Below are 19907 nucleotides of genomic sequence, written 5' to 3'. Positions count from 1 at the left end.
CTTATCTCCTCAATCGGCACCAAATGATTCAAGTTGTGAGCTTTTTCAAGGTCCTGAAAACTGCCTTGCTATATTTAAGTAGCAACAACCAAACTCAATTCATGTAAGCAACAATGGTGTGGGTTTTTGTTTTTTTTGTACACAGAAAGTACAAAGTGCACTTATGACAACAGATCTGACTGAAGCCGCTAGGACACTTCCATTTCTTCATGTACTATTTTCTTGTTCAGGCTATCAGTGACTTTCACCTAAGCTTGTCTGAATGTCCTTGTGAAGATCTGTAGTTAAGACAACAGCAGTAAGGTATGGTGTGATCCAAAAACATCATTATTAGGCCCATCTACAAGTTCATAATACAAATTGAAGGGGAGGCTCATTGCCATGTGCAGCTAATAAAAACCGAGAAACAAATTTAGGCTCCTAAACAATGGAGAAAGCAAACCTCGTTGAGTTCCGTGAAACCTAAGCCTCTAAAAGTGCCTATGAATGGTGTGCATGAAAAAGAACGTGGCACAGCTCTCCTCCATGGGAGGGAGGGAGGAAAAACACACTTTCTGGCTCTGCCCTGACACTGACACTGTGCCAGTCCTGCCCATACATGTTCAGTACAATGCCTGCAAAGCAGACAAGGTATATAGCAGGCATCCCCAACCTTCAGCCCTCCAGATGTTTTGGACTACAATTCTCATCATCCCTGACCACTGGTCCTGTTAGCTAGGGATCATGGGAGTTGTAGGCCAAAACAGCTGCAGGCTGGGGATGCCTGGTATATAGTATATGCACATAAGCCTCCACAGGTTCAGGAATCCTGTCCAACAAAGGTTCCTGCTCACATGGAAGCCCATGCAGGTACTGATCGTTGGACTCAGGTCCTGCTATGGGGCTTTCCATAGACATTTGGTTGGCCACTGTCCAAACAGGATGCTGGACTACATGGACCATTGTCCTGATCTAGCCATGTTCTTATGTGTAGACTTCCCTTTACAGACATTGCACTGGATGCTGGGGCAGGGCAGCCAGGTATGTGGCATTTGGGCAGCAGCAGTAGGTATGTCCCTACTCCCCCCTTCATATGTTAGCAAATAAATGGAAAAGAATGACTGGACAGGGGGTTTGGTCACATGTAAATGGCATTTTTCCATGGGTGAGCATTTAATCATGCCACCTCCCACCTGCCTTTTGAAGTGATGCAGTCCTAGACTTATCTTGGACTTTTCCTGTATTTGCATTCTCGCATTTGCTTTTAGCAGCAAATCATAGGAGTAATACTGGAGGTACTATCTACTATCTTGGTCCATCATAGATATTCATGTTATTTGTGTTATATTCATGTTTTTGTGTTAGTTGCAAGAAGCAAACACTTCTAACATAAATATGCACCATTAGATTTAGAATGTGTTTGATAGATGAAGAATGACTCAAAATATTCATTCTCTTATGTTTTTCCAAAAAGCATTTAAACCAATTTTGGCACTTCTCTACAATAAAAGTCCCTTTCTTTAGAGTCCTAGCCTATGCAAATGTAGACCACTTGGATTCAACACTGTTCCTTATTATATGATTTCATCAGAGGGAAGTGGGGAATCAATTGATCATGTTGTTTGGATAGCAACCTGGGTAAAAAAAAAAAAAGTCCTGTTATTTCATCAGACCTTTGGGGGGGGGTGGAATTGTTCTGACTATGTAAAATACTTGCACATTTTCAAACAGCAGGAAACATCAGTGTGCCACTGCAATAATGGTCCATGTATTTCTTAAGCTCCTAATTAACAATGGTGTACCGGTAATTCAACCTTAGCCAATCTGATGTCCTCCAGTTGTTCTGGAACATAAATCGCATCAGCCGCTAGGGATGAAGGGAGCTGTGGTCCATCACATCTGGAAAGCACCAGTTTGGTGAAGATTGGTTTGAGATCATCAGCTACTACTTTGGTCACTTTTGCCTGTGCTAGCCCTCAAGGCAACCTGTTTGCCTATTTCCTCCTTTTAAGTTCAACATTGAATTTCACCACCTTAGATTCAAAGTTCCATGGCACATGGACAACTGCACAAAGCCAGAACCCATTTTGTTGGGCTTGGTGAAAAGCTTCTCCTCATCCTTTACTTTCAGCGGTTGCTTTCTATACTGTTTACATTTTTTCTCAATAACAGAACTCCACCCTGTTTACTTTGTTTCCCAGAGAACTTTGTTTAGCCAACAACATCATGCTTAAATGGAATTCCCTAGTAGGAGGCAGAAATGGCAAAAGAGGGCCAATTAATGGAAAACAGATCAGTCTACTACATAAAGCACTGGTTAAAAAAAAAAACCTAACGCCTTTCTAATTCTGGTTTTATTTCCAGAGCACATCATGGGAATGCATGCTTGTTTACTGACCCATATATATTTTCACATGATGTCACTGTAAAACTCTGGTTTCTACCCTACCCTTCTATCATGAAATTTTCTATCTCTCCATCGCCTCATTTTCTAGACACCTGTTTTCTAATATATCTCATAAAATCTCAAAGTGTCTGATTTGGATTGGAATGGATAGGCAGGCAGGCAGACAAACAGAAAGATGAATTAAAAAACAGCTGACTTTAAAAAAAGAACTCTTATTATCTTATTTATGCTGCATGGCTCTCTTTTCACTATACAATGAACAGTAATAAAATGGCATATTTGTTTGGCAAATACATGAAACAATTTTTTGAACATGATCTGAGAAATGCTTTTGATCATTATCTTTAGAACTACAGGCTCAGAAACAGTATAAAATTGAACAGTCCTATGATCTATCTATGGAACAATCCAAGTCTTCCATATCCCTGCTCAGGACAAGATGGCCAAGACAGCTGGGTATTGTACCAGCAGTTAATTTTATTATATTCATATATATTCAACAATTTTATTTATACCACAAAAGGTATAATATAAGCATGGAGTAAAGGGGGAAATCATTTGATTTTCTGCTTGTGCAAATAATTTGAAGGTATTGCACTTGGCCCTGGAAGGATTCAGATTGTGACGAGAAAAGGTCGAGCTAATCAGAAATAGTCACTCTAGAGACTAGATAGCAATCTTCTAAATTTGCTTATTTGTAGTCTCAAATAGCTTAAAGACACATACACAGAAGTCTTTCGAGGTTTAAGCCATGTATCTTTTCATTTTCACCTGTCTGGTGCCATCTAGCGGTTCCAAATTGCTACTGAATTTTTATAAATCTCATTGGCTAATCCCACCGCCTCCTAAACAGTTAGGCTAGACAAGGAAACCTTTAAAAAAGAAAAAGAAAAACCACTCAAGAGAGAAACAAGAGAGCCAAACAACACTTAAACAGTCAAATTTGTAAAAGCTTTACACTTCACACTGAAATATGTGAAGCATGGTTGTGGTGGGGCAGCATGAGAGAATAAATGGATACTATTGGAAACAAGTCACATACAGTATGATGCTCACAAAATTGTAAACCCAATCCATACATCTTAATAGAAAGAGGCTGGAGAACAAAGAAAAAGCCTACTGTGGGACTGGGGTGTTAGTCTGTATGTTATCTGTGGGGCTCATCCAAGCCTGTGGTTTTAGATCTGTAAATTGGGATTTGGTAAGTGGGAAGGAACTGGTGAAGTGAACAAACGAGTCTCTTTCTTAAGTTTAAAGTCCTACCCAGGCCTGTTAAGCATATATTTGCTTGTGAAATAATATAGGGCACATGCAATAATGCTGCCATGGGGCATTTCAGACCAACCTACAGATGTGTGGCTGGACAAGCCAGCTATTAGGGATGATGCAGTGTGGGATTTCTTGCAATGGCAAAGAGTTAGTTGGCCAAGAAGACATCTGAGTGAGGTTCTTTCCAGCTCTGTGTTTCTATGTTACACTTGATCTTACTCATTTTATTTTAAAAAGAGATTTTGCAGCAATAAAAAATAACCACCACAGCCATCAAAATATTTACAAGAAACAAGCAGAATTTCAAAATCCAATTAAATGGCACTAAATAAAAAAAGCAAGTACCATTTTTAAAATCAGCTGTAGGGTAAAAGATAGTGGGAGTCATTCAACAGAACTTAAACAGTTTTCAAAGATATTACGGTGATTTTTAAAAAAAATGTTTTAAGCTCCTGTAGCAATTCAAAAGCAGGCAGGATATGTGGAACTCTGGAGACAGTGCCAAGAAGGCTCTTCTCTAGCCTCCAAATCAGACAGAAGTCTGAGTAGGATCTCATCAAAAGTTCTTAAGTGATGGAGGGGTCAGATGGGAAGAGATGCTTCCTGAGAAGAGTTTGGATTTGGATTTGATATCCCGCTTTTCACTACCCAAAGGAGTCTCAAAGTGGCTAACATTCTCCTTTCCCTTCCTCTCCCACAACAAACACTCTGTGAGGTGAGTGGGGCTGAGAGACTTCAAAGAAGTGTGACTAGCCCAAGGTCACCCAGAAGCTGCATGTGGAGGAGTGGAGACACGAACCCAGTTCCCCAGATTATGAGTCTACCGCTCTTAACCACTACACCACACTGGCTGAGACATTCAGGACCCAAACTATATTGGGTCACTGGATCATGTGGCCAGCACACAGTGTGGGACAAGTGCCAGAGCACACAGAAATGCCATTTACCTTTCCACCACAGCAGTATCTATTTATCTACTTGCACTGGCATGCTTTTGAACTGCTAGGTTGGCAGGAGCTGAGACAGAGCAACAGGAGCTCACCCCGTCGCAGGGATTTGAACCGCCAACCTTCCAATCAGCAAGCCCAAGAGGCTCAGTGGTTTAGAGCACAGCACCACCCACATCCCTATGGGTCCCTGGATATATAGTGAACTCGATATATACGACACCTGCTTCTCCACCATACAGTTTGGATCAATGGCACGCAAGTGTTTCAGCTGTCTCATAGTTGTCTTCAGGGCAGGTGACAAATGACATTTAGTGCTTATTCCCAATGTTTTGTTCATTTCTTTTTACAAGGTGAAGCCATGGAGGCTGCAGTCTACAGCAGAAAGCCAACAAGGTGATGTGGGGGAGACTTCTTCACCCTGTCGCCTTATGCCATTTATCTACTAATACAAGAAGTGACTATAGATAAATGCTGAATTCATGCTAGCAAAAAAATACCAGTCAAGAACTCCATACAAGAGTTTTAACTACCACGAAGATGCAGCTGAAGGATTGGACATGGCATTCCTCCTTAATATGTTATACCGTTTAGTCTTTCACACCTCTGGAGAATGAACTGAGGCCATTACAAATAAACAAAGAACACTGTGCATTACGTTCTTTTTTCTGTGAAACAGAAGCACAGTGTTTTTACATGAGAAATTATCCCCAACATATTGTGTTGTAGGATATGGGTATTTATGATCAAGTAGTGGAGGCCTAATCTAAGGTGCCCAATCAAAGGTGCCCAGCAGTGTTGTTTGTAACAATAACCTAATTCTGCCCTCATCTCATTCAAGGCTCTCAGATCCAGTGAAGGTGGAAGAAGGCAGTTTTTTGCACATTCCAATTTTCTCTTGCAGCCCTCAATGCCACCTCCTCCTGCTCTCACCAAATGCTGTTCCAAGAGTTTCCCCAACCCTTGGATCAGATTTGGGGATGGGGGCAAGGGCTACAGAAGGAAGGGGGGGAAGTAGACAATTGCCTCCCAGCAACCATCGATACCTCCACTGGATCAAAGAGCTTCTATGAATGGTTACAAATGGGGGGTACCAAATGCTAAAATCTTTTGATTTGAAAGACAGCTAAATTGATATTTTAATCTACTCCTTGATCATACCTGATGGGTTCTTATTTGTATGTTTTATTACAAATATTGTGCATTTAATTTTTATTTTTCCTCTTCGATTATTTGGGGGGGGGGTGTTATAGGGTTGTTCTTGTTTTTATTTTGATTATGTATTTTGTGTTTTTATATTGTGATTTTATCCTGTGAACCACCCTGAGACCTGTGGGTATAGGGCGGTATATAAATTTAATAAAGAAGAAGAAGAAGAAGAAGAAGAAGTAAGATTGCCTCCTCTGAAAAATTAATAGAGTTGGAAGGGACCGAAAGACAATCTAGTCTAACCTCCTGTTCCAAGGCAAGACCAGTCGCATGCAGATCAGCATACACAAACCAAATTACAGTATCAAGAACTGAATGCAGATGCACTGCGTAATAGCGTCAGCAGTGCATGGAACTGCAGTTGACTCAAGAAAGAAAGCTTAGCCATAAGATGAAGCGGTAAACAGAATAAATGACAGGTTCACCAACCCCCTTGATCTGCAGGGAGACTCTTACCTAGGAAGAGTTCAGTGGTTGAGCACAGATTTTGCAATCAGAAGGTCCTGGGGTCAGTCTCCAGAGTTTCCAACAGAAGTGGGGAAACAGTATGTCCCAGTTTTTCCAGGTCTCTTGCAACGTATGTAATGGGAGCTGTAATCCAACAGCTCCCACAAGTTCCCAATCCCTGATTTAGAATGTTTGGGAAAGGCTAATAATGCACAAAGTTCTGGTTCTGAAAGGTATGGTTATTCTGAGCTGAATAGTAACAGCCTCATGTATAGTCAGCAATGTCCGTTCATTGCACAAAAAGGCACTTTACGGCCAGAAATGGAAAGCCCATACCCTAAAAGTTTGGATAAAATTTCAAGCCTCCCAGATGCCTTTTTTTCTTGAGAGTTTTCTCCCCTGCCCCTATGTATTCCATTGCCAAATTAAACTTTTAAAAATGGGGTTCTTTTTTGTTCAACTAAAACCACACAAGTTTGGAGAATCTCAAATAAACAGACATGTGAGAAGCTTTGGTAAAGTTTCAGACAACTATTCTAATTTTCATTCTTTTGCGGGGGAAATGGAGAGAGATTTGTTTTTCTTAAAAAGTTCATTCTTCCCTTATGAACTGGGGGGCTTCAGTTTTCCCTTGAAAGTATGGACATGAGGATTCCCCACATGTTAACCAAAGGATGCATTTAGACCTTGCACATTTTTTTGCAACTCCCTTAGCTAAACACAGGGTTGCTCTAGGAAAAACACAGGCTGTCTGTCTACAGCAGATAGAGTCAATATCCTGACCTTTTTCTGGGAGCAAGTGATTTTGAGACATCTTAAAATTAACTCAGAATTAGCTTTCACTTTTCCTAAAGTCTCAGTATAGGCAACTTCCATATCCAAAACCATTCACTTTTTTAAAACACTTAAAAACTCCCTGTATTCCATTCAGTTGCCCGTGTATGCTTTTTCTTATATTCAAATTGCAAATCAATTTAATCTCATTGATTACAAAGTTTCATCATTTAGCAACTGGCCTTCATCCTCCTTGGTAGAGAGCCAGTGTGGTGTGCCGGGGTTCGGTGCTGGAGCTCCCCATGCGTGAGCATAAGCTGCTCACGCACGAGGTACCAGTTGCAGGGGAAAAGCGGCCAGCGTTCCGCGTGCGTATGGGCACGGGCGCCGGCCAAGTCTCACAATCTGAAGGTAGCTGAGTAAGACGGAAAATGACTCCGAAGGTGCGTGAGTGAATGAATGCCTCAAAATCAAATAGGTGCCTCGAAAACTAATGGATGCCTCGAATCTGAATTGGAACTACTTGTAACCTCCTGCACTATCATTTAGCAATAAAGAAAACCAAACCAAGGATATTGTCTAAGCATGAGATTTCGCTGACAGAAATTAAAAAATCCTGAAACCTTTACCCTTTTCCCCAATTGACGACAGACACCGAATCTATCTTTAGTGGCTTTGGCAAAACCCGCATAGGCTCGTCTTCTAGCCCTAAGCTAAGTTTCCCTGAGCTCTCAGTCCCTGCGCGCCAATTCTTCCGCGATGCTAACTAAATAAAACTAAACCGATAAATCTTCCGCAAATCAAGCCCTAGGCTAAACCTAAAAGCCTAACTAAAACCTCACAGAAAGATCTTCCGCAAACTAAACCTAACTAAAAGAAACCCATCCAGCCCGTCCAGCCCGCTCCCAAAACCCTTAAACTAAACTTGACTGAACTAAGCTTCAACTGAACAAACTAAAGAAAAACGTGCCTAAGCGGGGAGCCTCAGCCTTTTATTTAGGAACAGGTATGACATCACGACAAATAATTCAACCAATAAAACCACTGTTGCTGCCCTCCAAAAAGGCGGGAAGCAGGATAAACGTCCATTGATAATTTTGAAACATTACTGGAACTACAAGTTAAGGGCGGAATAATCCTAATGGCAAAGTGCCTCTTCATTCTTACTTCCACTTTCACTTTTAAGTGGAAGGATACGAAAAGTAGTTCTTAATAACCATTAAAATAAACAAATAACCACGGATCTTTAACGGATCCACGAAGTGTATTCCGACAGTGGTGTAGTGGTTAAGAGTAGTAGTCTCATAATCTGGGGAACTGGGTTCATGTCTCCTCTCCTCCACATGCAGTCCTCCGCTCCTCCACATGCAGCTGCTGGGTGACCTTGGGCTAGTCACACTACTGTGAAGTCTCTCAGCCCCACTCACTTCACAGAGTGTTTGTTGTGGAGGAGGAAGGGAAAGGAGAATGTTAGCCGCTTTGAGACCCCTTCGGGTAGTGATAAAACGGGATATCAAATCCAAACTCTTCTTCTCCTACTACTTCTTCTTCTTCTTGGTAGGTGACAGACTCGTCAAAGACTGAATGCAACTCAAGCCAGAACTCAGTATAATATACACTCAGGCACTTCCTGAACTGAGTCCTTGTAAGTAGATATCATTTCCTGGTGCCTGTGGTGAGGATTAGAATCCTTTGGAACATTGGCTGCAGGAGGTTTGGAGAATTATATCAAATGCACACACATCTGTAGTTCTTTAATCACTACCTGGATGCAATGTCACCAGCAGCCGTATGAAAGGGCAACACTAGGTGTTTGTGATCCACAATTAAAGCTGCCAGAAGTAACCAGTTTTCTCCATACACAGTAGCTTAAACATCTGTAGATAAATTTATAGCTGCCACATTTCAAATAGCTTTAAGGATGCTCTGAAAGCACCACCATATGTTTGCTAGCAGCAGCAGCAGGAGAGGACAGAGGGTGAAGAAAGAGCTGTGAGTGGAGGGGGGCTCCTCCCATTCTTTAGACTACCTGGGAAACTCAACAAACCTGCCTTACCTGGAACTGGGTGTGGAGGACACACAGCTGTAGGGAGCCCAAGGAAATGCCATCCACCTTGAGTCTGCCCATAAAAAGCAAATTGTAAGGCATAGTGATTTATCTTATGTAGAAATTTTGTACAATTCAAATGTAAATTCAAGCCCAGCCAATTGAAGTTGCCTGTAATTACATTCTCCTTTGGCTGACACCCTTTCAAACTCACCCTTGTGGGATCATCTATATGTGATTTAGGTGCACATACGCTCTTTGACTACTAATGTGCAGTGCAGTCTTATAAATATCTGCTTAGAAGAAGGTCCTATTGAGTCTAGGTATGCGAGTATAGGATTGCAGCCCTCATGAACTTGAGATCGCTATCTGGATGCCCTGTTGGGCCTGGTCAACCCTCAGTACTTGTAGCTTTGCCAAAGCATCTTAGCATTAACTGTCCTGATTCAGCATCTGTAGGGAACCTGGTTAAATTCAAGAAGGGATTCACAGACATGCAGACCAAAAACAGGCAATTATTTTAGCCTGTTATATTTACACAATTATAGAGCTGGACATTCTTGTAACAGATGAACATAAAGAAAAGTAATGAATTCTTTGATCGTCCATCATGTTCATTTTGTGTTCCAGCATTATTCTTTGTGAAATAATGGATATCAAGCAGGAATTGCTAAGCACTGACAACTCTGACTGAATGCCTTTAAAATAAAATAAAAACCTCAGAGCCAAGAGTGTAATAATTGATGCTGCATGAGGTGTTATGTGCTACTAATGCCAAATTGGCTTTAGATTGCATCCTTTTTTCCAGTTTACACAGTCCCTAATTTGCCAATCCTACTGGTGACATGAACGTCTAATGGAGATGTTGACAATAAAATAGTCTAGTTAACACATAGTGATTTATTGCTATTCCCCACATCCTTGCATCTCAGGAGAAAAAAGAGAATAGAACTTTTAGTATCTGAGTATGTTTTCATGGGCTTTTTACCAGCATAATTAGACTCTACACAATGAAACCACCATCTTGGATTATATAATTCTCCAATTAAAATGGCTTCAAGCAAAGAACACTTTTGAAAGCTGCAAGAAAAGAAACCCATTGAGGCAGTTGAAAATCCATTCAAGCAAATGTGGATGGTTTCATTTGTATCTGTTCATAAGGCAGGCTTCATTTAAATATATGTGCAGCTTCATCTCACAAGAAGTATGAGAATGGAGATATAAAACATAAACCAGGAAATGAAGAGAATTCTACTGCCAAGTTCATTATCTACCACTCAGGATGGTATACCATTTCAAAGCTGTTCGCAGAGTTTAAGGCACATTCCATTGTGGAATCAAACCAACCTCTCATTTTACAAGCCAGCTTTAAGTTTATTACCCATAAGCATTCTAAAATGGCTACCAATGCTATGTGTGGTGTCCATTGATATAAATGGGCATATTCTGAATATAATTAATGTTGGATATTTCTGGGCCTAGGTAGCCAGTTTGACCTGGGCCTCAAGGTGGAAAAAAAGGGTTCAAATTTAGATAGAGGCAGCATGCACCCTGTGAGCTCATATTTGTAAATAATTAATAGAATAAATCTGAATATATAAAATGATAATAGAGGTTAATGAGAGACATCTATATAACTAACAGGGTATAAGTTTCGTATGTTAGATTTCCAGAAATTGCTCTGTTGGAAGTGTGTAATTAAGCTGAATTCACAAGCCAAGATTCCCCCACACAGTTCAGTCTGCTATACCTGTATCATCTAACTTCTCATTTTCAAAGCCAGGTGATTCCAGCAGTGAATGGCCACCCTTGCAGAAGGAGCCAGTTCCCCTGCCACAGATACAGTAAATATACAGAACAGGCAAAGCAGATTCAGCAGCTGCTACAATTTCTTGTATAAGCAATAACACACAGCAGGGAACTATGTCAATTTCGAAGGCTACTGCTCTTAGTACAGTACCAAGTTGCCAAGGCAATATCCTGTCAAAGAGAAAATTTCATCAGTGGAACAGGAGATCAGTTCGAGCAATTCCTGGGAAGTAGCCTAAGAACATTGCGACTTCCTTTTTTTAAAGGACACAGCTTGGCTGACATTCTCTTGGCTGACTAATGTGCATTTGCAGTGCTTTTTTTCTGGGGGGGTGCAGGGGTACGCATACCCCTAAACATTTTGTGAATCTTTGTACTTTTGCCCATTTACTGCATTAATTTTTCCTGAACTATAAAATGGCAATTTTCTTGAGTCAAAATGAGAGTACCCCTAAACATTTTCTTTTTAGAAAAAAGCACTGCACATTTATAGAAGTTAATGCCCTCTGCTATATCTGCGCTTAGACAAGCAGAGCCCCTTATTGCTAGCTGAATTAAATATTGCAAAGTTGTCTGACTAGTACCATGGTTGAGAATGCACCTAAATCAACTGTAAATGACTGTTTAATTCAGTCAGCAACTACTGATTTCAGATGTGGAGTCTTCCTGGAAAATGCACAGATCAGGGGTGTAGCAAGGGGGGCGAGGGGGGCGGGCCGCCCTGGGTTCCATAATGGAGGGGGTGACAAATTATGAATTATTATTTTTTAATGGCTGCTCCGAAGGTCTTATCTTACTATACTAGGGATTATATAGCTATATATGAAATTTTATGCATATCGGTTAATATCTTGACCCTCCTCCACCAAAATAGCTGTTCACTTGGCTGTTTTCCTATGTCATAAAGGCTGAAATTTCAGTTCAGAGAACACTTTACTGTTCCCAACCCTAACCCTGTGGAAAGCCATCTAATTAGACTTTAATTTGATTTTGAGATGTTTTTAGGAGGTAATTTAATTATTATTTGATTTTATACCAATGTTATGTATCTGATGTTAGCCACCCTGAGCCCGACTTTGGCCGGGGAGGGTGGGATATAAATAAAAGTTTTTTATTATTATTACTTGTTATTATTCCTTTGTAAGAAAATATGAAATAATGTAAAACCATTTTTTGCGGGGGGGGGTCAATTGGGGGGTTGACAAGAAATTTTTCACACCAGGTACCACCTGACCTTTCCATGCCTGGGGGGGTTGACAAAAAAATTTTTTGCCCCCGGGTACCAATTTACCTTGCTACGCCCCTGGCACAGATTCCAGGATAGTGGCCCCTTTACTGAGTAAGGGATGTGGGGAGAAAAGGGGGGGAAATATACAGATGGGGGGATTTCAGTTGTTCCTACAATCTGGGTGGGCAGCAAAACCTTGGCAAAAGAGTTCCTGTTAATAACAATGAATGGCTAAAGTTGATCATTGCCCAACTATTATGAGGTTCCACTTCCCCCATAAAGTCTTGTCTTTGTCTGTTCCCAGGATTCGGAAAAGGTAGTGGAAGAGCTATATAACTTTTCTGCCAAATCTACCTCCTCATGAGGCCTGTCTACACCCTTTTAATTTCCGAGTTACTGCGACACCTGTTCCATAGCTACACCTTTGCCTCTTTCTACCTCAACACACTGGCTATTGAAGTAGAGTGAATCTAACATAATGAATTATGGTGCTGGAAGAGACTCTTGAGAGTCCCATGGACTGCAAGAAGATCAAACCTACCCATTCTGAAGGAAATCAGCCCTGAATGCTCACTGGAAGGGCAGATCCTGAAGCTGAGGCTCCAATACTTTGGCCACCTCATGAAAAGAGAAGACTCCCTGGAAAATACCCTGATGCTGGGAAAGATTGAGGGCACTAGGAGAAGGGGACGACAGAGGACGAGATGGTTGGACAGTGTTCTCGAAGCTACTAACATGAGTTTGACCAAACTGCAGGAGGCAGTAGAAGACAGGAATGCCTGGTGTGCTCTGGTCCATGGGGTCACAAAGAGTCGGACACGACTAAACAACTAAACAACAACAACAACAACATAATGAAAACATGCTTTCTTTTGGAACTGTTGTGGGGTAAATTTTTTTAAGTACTATTTCTGAAATATTACATAAACATTTCATCATCCCCAAGTGTATATAGCAAGGCTGCACAACAGTTTTGGGTTCTGTAGACCTTCAGCTTTTGTTCTTTTGACTTGGGATGTAAAAGACATGTACTTGAGGAGTCACTGTTCAAAATGGATTTTCTCTGTTCAATTAATAGTGATGCATAAGATGCTGTTATGAGACTGGTCACAAGATATTGGTCATGCTAGGCTAAGTACTATGTTATTTAAATTGTGTTCTATAATTTTATACTTTTTGTAAACTGCCTTGGGTGGCTTTGAAAGGCACACTTAAAAGGGGGGAGTCAAATAAAAAGACCTTGTTTTTGCAACAAATTACACAATAAGATTGTAACAGTATGCCTGTGCTTTTTGGCATAAAAGAGTGAAAAATACTGTGATACGGATATTGCAAAAATATATAGATTGTCCGTTGCTGTGCTCTTCCATATATTTTTTTTCATTGTCCTAATAAGAAAAGTATATGTATGCTAGGTATAAAACTAATGTCTCCAAGGATGTCCAAATTATACAAAGATAACATAAGGAACCTGCAGTTTATTTTCTTAGAAAAAGAGCTTCCCTTAGATATGTGTAGGGATACGGTTTTCTCAGAAATTGAATATTGTCGGGATTTTTTAATTAGCAAGTGGATTGATTTTCTTTCTCTAGTCTGTCATAATGACAATTCCAATGAATATATAAACACATTTCTATGACCTGCTCATGATAGATTTTATCATGCTTATTTTCATCTTGATATTTGGGAGCGAGAATATGATAACCAAGAATAATGCATGCTAATGAAACTATAAAAAGACCATCATGAACCCAAGGAAATACACTATAATTACAGCTTATGAGAGTGATTAACAAGATTTTCTCAAAAGGCTGCTATTGGTGTACAGAATGATGGGTGTCTGTTACACTGGGGGGGGGGGGGACTTCCCGCTGTGGTTATGCTATGGATCAGAGATGGAGAACCTGTGCCTTTCCAAACATTGTTGGGCTATAACTCCCATGAACCCCAGTCAGCATGGTCAATGCACATGGATGATGGAAGTTGTACTCCAACAACATTGAAGAGCCACAGATTTCCTATCCCTGCTACAGAACATAATGGCAGACAGGAATGCAAGCTGCATGCAATATACCCAGGGGGAAAGAAGGAGCACCAAACCTGTGAGATTTTAAGTTAAATTTTCATAGTTCTAGCTTTTAAACCTAAGAATTGGTAGGCAATAATCTGATTTATTTTAATGGATTGCTTTATCAACTTCACACATGCAACTGTTTCATTACTTTGTCTTAAACTTGTCAAAGAAAAGCTTCATACTGTTGCAAACCACCTCAGTCTCTGGGCAGTGCGAGATTTCAGGGGTCCAGGCACTTAGCCAGGGTTTATGTTTGCTAATAATAATAATAATAATAATAATAATAATAATTTATACCCCGCCCATCTGGCTGGGTTTGAATGAGGCACAGCACAGAGACAGATATGGTCTATTTACACATATATACAACCTGAACCTACGATGGTGGGGTCCATATCATTAACACCCCCAAAGGGTCTTGTTTGTCTGGATTCAAACAGACATCAAACATTGCTCTGTCTCCTGCTTGCTGCTTTGATTCTAGTTCACATCACTGCAAAAACAAAAACCTTCTCTACTCTAAACTCTGGCTTTATCTGTTGAGGGAGGGGGCTCCACTTATTTATCTCACTCTGAACCCCTTCATGTCCCTTAATGGCACATCACCCATGCTATCGCCTCCCTAGGAGGCTAGCTTGGCTATTCCAATAATTAGAAGCCTTGATTAAATTCTAACACTTGCTGGATTCAGGGATTACAGGGCTCTGGCACCCAGTTTAACACCCCAGATACTCAACAGTACATTGCAAAAAGCACATTCCTTCATAACTATGAGGTAAAGGTTTAACTTAAAAGATCTTACTTTTAATAATTGTGGTATTGTTGTTGCTATATGTGAGTCCAAAAACAGCCAAAGTTGCCACTGTTAGCAAATAACTTGGCATTGCCATATTGATGCTTTGGTCTCCTCATGAAAGACATTCAGCTCCAACATTTTATCCAACAAATCATTAGATGATTCTTTGTACTATTATGGTATGGTTTTTAAAATTAATTTTTATTATTATAACCAGCTGTGGCAGGCTTGCGGTGTTGCTTTTTACATGTTGGAAAAGAAGTGGCAGAGGAGAATTAAAGAGGCGAAGTGTTGGACCAAAATGAACAAGGAATGGGGATATTGAGGGGCCTCAACCAATGTGATTAGCTAACCATAATTGCTTTATTTTGGAAAAGTATTGGCAAATGAGTGCTATGTTCCCTGTGAAACAGTGTAGGTCAGGGAAAGCAATTTTGTGGCTCTTGTTTTCACTGGCAATGAAGGAAAATGAAATCCTTCATGACTTCATCCTGAATTCATGTTATTGTGAGGTGTTATTTTTGCATTACTACAGTGAGCTGGGTTGCACAACATACTAAGCCAAACTATGGCTTACAGGAACCACACAAATCACCTATGGTCCTAGAGGAGAGCTTACAGCCACATTGCCCCTCCCCTGTCTTCTTCACTTAATTGCTGCCCTGAGCTAAGCTAGAGTTTGACTTACCATGTTGTCTGAACCTGGGCTCGTGATTAAGCTGTCTCCTTGCTTAGCTTGCTCTAGCAAAAGCAACTAACACAAGCAATCCTCACATATCTATGCAGAAATCACAATGGGAGTTCAATGGGAGGCATTCCATGTAAGTTTTCATGGGATTTCAGCATAAAGGTCCTGTAGCAATTTAAAGATGAACTGATTTGTGAAAGTTTTCTCTTGTGAAGTCAGTGAGGTGTTTCAAAGTGAGCCAGGGTATATTTGAAAATTCTGGGGAAGCTGTTCACATGCCTCTTCCCAACAACCTTCAAATGAAACATTGGGGGGATTTTTAATTTAGGGGAAGGGACTTAAAGTGGTAAGGCAAGAAACAAAATCTTGGTTTATAAAATGATGCATGATATGGAGAAAGCAGACAGAGATAAGTTTTTCTTCCTCTCTCAAAACGCTATAAATTGGGATTATCCAATTGGCAATAGATCTAGGAAACACAAAACAGAACGCTTCTTTGTGCAACACACCATTAATATAGAGGATTTGTTGCCACAAGATGTGGTGATGGCTTTCAGTTTATATGACTTTGGAAGGAGATTAGACAAATTTGCAGAACATAAGTTTACCAACAACTAGTTATCATGGCTATGTGACCATTTCCTGTGCAGAGGAAGCATAAATATCAGTTGCAGAGGAAGAATGTCCCTTTTTGCCCTCCTCGCCCGCCTTCTTGCCCAATAAAACTTTGAATATGGTAGAGAATATGGTAGCACTTCCTCAAAGTATGAGCATTTTAATGCATTTACACAGAAAACTTTATCAGTTAACTTTAAAAAAATGTAAATCTTATAAAATGGGTACTTTATTAGCTTATTAATATTGGCATCTTTACTATATCTATCAGAAATAATCACATAAAGGAAGGGGATATGGGCTCACATTTTGATACCAATGATGTCATGTGGATGCTGGCATACATGAGGAGCACCAATCCGACAAGCAGCCTAACAAGGAAAAGAAATAACAGAATAACTACACGCAAGTATTTGCAGTACTCTTTCACCAATACTTTTCATTAGCAAGCGTAAAGGCTGGTGTAATCATAGGAACAGAAGAACAGTATCATCTACACTGACTGGCACTGGGTTTTAGGCAAAAATCTCTCTGAGTCCTGGATATGCTGGGGATTGACCCTGGAACCTGTTGCATGCAAAGCACATGTTCTGCTGTTGAACTATGGCCCTCCCCTGATCACATATCACAACAAATTGCTTTTAATAATCACCAGCCATGTTGACCAAACAAACAATGGAACAAGAAGAGCCCCCCAAAAAATAAAAATAAAAAAGAGGTTGCTTGTGGGTCCTCCACTTCTGTTCTTTTCTCAACAGTAATATTCTCACTGCTCTCAGTGATTTTGCTCTTAATTCACTTTTAATCTCAGTGGTTTCAGAAGCAACAAGGGATTGTTTGCCTCATTTAACCTGCTAGCAAATCAGACTGTTGGATAATTATTCTACCTTATCTTTGGAACATCTGATGTGTTGGTTGGTAGCCCAGAGAGAATCTCAGATGAGCCAAGACACTGCTCTCTCCCAGTGTAGATTTCTTCTATAACAAGGCTGGCCAAAAACCAACAATTGCTCAATAACAGAAAACAGAAGAGAAACTCATCTGAAGACTTAGGCAGGGACTCAATGTTCTGAGGTGCCTCTACCCATAGATTGACGTATATTGGGGTTTGTTTGTTTTGAACAATTGACAAAGCCTGATAATTGAAATTAACATGGGGTTAAGTTCACCAATGTTGGATGATTCCATGAACAATAAGACATATAAAATCAAAGTCTCACAGTTATGGACTATTCCAGCCTCCCCCAACCTGGTGCCCTCCAGATGTTTTGGACTAATGGCCAATTCTGACTGGAGCTGGTGGGAGTTGCAGTCCAAAACAATTCAATTCACCAGGTTGGAGGAGGCTGAACTCTTCAGCTCCTTAGACCATAGCATGTTTACATTGCCTTGGTGAAATAGAAGGAAAGGTTTGAAAGAACATGATGATGACTAAATAACTAAATAAAGGGATAGTCATTCCTCTCTCAGCCTCCAAAGTAAGTGGTGGGGAGGCATCACTTGGTCTGCTACTACAATGTGGCACCCTTAATCTAGTGGAGGGTAGGAGAGCTGGAAAGATATGGTTTGGCTGAAGTTAATATGCCTTGATGTGCAGAAGCTTTCTTTGGGAAAATGAGATAGAATCTGCTGCCGGCTAACTGGAGTCTGCTTGTGCTTGCTTATATGTTTCTAATAAAATAAATATTTAAAAGATACCATATCTTTCAACTGCTGTTTCATCCAAAGAAAACTAAACCATTTAGTGTAACCTCTAGACTCCTGATTGCTAGGACAAGTGGGAAGCAAGTAACGATGTTATTTTTCACTTCAAGGGATGCTCAAAAATTGCTGCTATGATATTCTTCCTAGAAAGAGGGACAAGGCTAACTAAAAGCTTGTCAAGTGTTTGCATACTATGTCCTGAGCAGACTTGATAAGCCTTCTTATCTCTTTGACTCACCCTATTACTCGCTGAAGCTTGCCTAGTCTGTGTACTTGTTCACTACTGCTTGGCTCTTCTCCTGATCCAACTGTATCACCTATATGTCTGCTGAGAGACAGATGTACTCGGAACCTTAAGCATAGCATGTGCTGATACTTCATGCTGTAAGGCAGTCTTCCCCAGTGTTGACTATTGGCCATGTGAGGTTGATGAAGATATAATGTCCAAAGCTGCTGGGGGGCATCAGATTAGGGAAGGCTGATCTAAGAGGTTCAACCATTGGTGGGTGTAGTACTGTCTCAGGTCACCATACAGATAAACTATACATCACTAGTCTTCAACCAATTGGCCCTTGTATTTCTGTTTTAGGATAAAGCCTTGAATGGACCAGCTTGTATCTACTTAGGATCCTCTGAAATACTGGGTACAAACACAGAATGAGCAACTCTGCAATATTATGTGAGACAAAAAATGCTATAGAAAGATTGTAGTATTTCCAAGATATTCAGCAAATGGTTTCAGAAGGCATTTCATGACTGGCTTCGCTTCTAGCCTTGGGTCTATCAGCTACTTGCTGACTGAAGTTACTTCTGAAACATGCCACCAGAGAAATGTACTCTGGCTACCTTTCCTTCATTAATTCCACTTCCTAGCCTATTGTTGGCCATGTACATGCTACCAGCATGGTCACAGAATTGTATCTCAGTTCTGTGGATATCACCACAAGATTGTTGCCTTGGCTTGATCTATTGTTTCTGTGTTCATTGTGTTGACATATATAAATATAAAAGGTGTTTTTTTTTTTTTTAAAGGTAAAGACCCCTGGACGGTTAAGTCCAGTCAAAGGCGACTATGCATTTGTGGCGCTCATCTTGCTTTTCAGGACAAGGGAGCCAGCGTTTGTCCACAGACAGCTTTCCGGGTAATGTAGCCAGCATGACCCTAAACCGCTTCTAGCACAATGGAACCACCATGACAGAAACCAGAGCTCACGGAAATGCCATTTACCTTCCCACCACAGCGGGTACCAATTTATCTACTTGCACTGGCATGCTTTCAAACTGCTAGGTTGGCAGGAGCTGGGACAGAACAACGGGAGCTCTCCATCGTTGTGGGGATTCAAACCACTGACCTTCTGATCGGCAAACCCAAGAGGCTCAGTGGTTTAGACCACAGCGTCACCCACATATGTGTGCCTGGGCCACTATCACAGCTTTTGCCTCATTCTGTTCAAAGTCCCTGTCTCATCATTTGAATTTTTATTTTTCCAGCAGATCACTATCAATTCTGCATGCAGTTCTGCAAAGAAAGTACAGGAATGGCTGCAAAAATACATTGTTTAAGATCAAGCCATCAGCCACACCAAACCCCTATGCTATTACTTGGTTTTTATTTTATTCAAATGATATTTTCTCCATCAAACCATGGTGAATGGTTTCCCTAAGGGTGAACTCAGAGTACCCTAATTTGCTTGTATAATGAAAACAAATGTATGTTTGTGCTTAAACAAGAAATACATCTAAAATTCAGAAAAGAGCAAGCCATACTCTTACCACTTTAAACAGTATATAAGCGGTCTTACAAATATTTAAGGTATCTTTTTGAATTGTAAAACACAGGAAACACAAGAAATAACATGCAGTGAATTGAGTATATATTGGTTTAAGCTTCTTCATAATTTCAGATATTTTAAA

The sequence above is a fragment of the Lacerta agilis genome, chromosome 9 (assembly GCF_009819535.1).
Source record: "Lacerta agilis isolate rLacAgi1 chromosome 9, rLacAgi1.pri, whole genome shotgun sequence".
NCBI classification, from domain to species: Eukaryota; Metazoa; Chordata; class Lepidosauria; order Squamata; family Lacertidae; genus Lacerta; species Lacerta agilis.
Note: the sequence above shows the minus strand (reverse complement) of the source record.